We start from the raw sequence: 658 nt of genomic DNA, 5'->3' as shown, positions 1-658 counted from the left end.
CGGGGATGTGGGTGCACCCAGAGATTTAGGGGGGGGATGCTGTCGCTTCACGCCGTACCCACCGAAAAAATCGAGAGGGGCACGTGGGGACGACGACGAAGACGAGGGCGAGAGCGATATAGGGGAATATTAACGAGCCCGCCAGCAACTTTATGGGATGGGAAGGGCCGAGTTGCGGCCGTCTATCCCCCGTCCCGCTCCCTTTTGCGGGGGGTGTAAAAATGACCCAGGTTTGATGAGAGGGGGGGATGCCGGCGCACAACATCCGTAGCCTGAAAGCAGAGAGCGCAAGGTTGTGAAATGTAAGGTGGCGTTATTTTTTCTGTCTGTATAAAATAGTATGTGCTATTCATTTTTATGAAAGGGGTGAATTTTTTTTTCCTTTTTTTTTTGTTTTGGCAATAATTGCTTGAATACTTTGTTATTGGTGTTGTGGCTTTCAGGGCAATGAAGTCCATCGCTATATTGTGGGTTAATAATGCCCAAAAGGTGCTTAGCTTCAGTCCTTTATAGAAAACACAGGAGCCTTGAAGTATGGAAATGAAATAAATATTCATTATCAAAAAAAGGTTTTGTACTGTGTTGGATTTTGGGGTGGATTTTTTTCCTTTTTTTTTTTTTTCCCCCCCCCCCCCCCCACCCACTGTTGTGGTTTCCC

The sequence above is a fragment of the Haliaeetus leucocephalus genome, unplaced genomic scaffold (assembly GCF_000737465.1).
Source record: "Haliaeetus leucocephalus isolate CR32 unplaced genomic scaffold, Haliaeetus_leucocephalus-4.0 Scaffold536, whole genome shotgun sequence".
Taxonomy (NCBI): Eukaryota; Metazoa; Chordata; class Aves; order Accipitriformes; family Accipitridae; genus Haliaeetus; species Haliaeetus leucocephalus.
The sequence above is the reverse complement of the archived record's forward strand: the minus strand, read 5'-3'. Positions refer to the sequence as shown.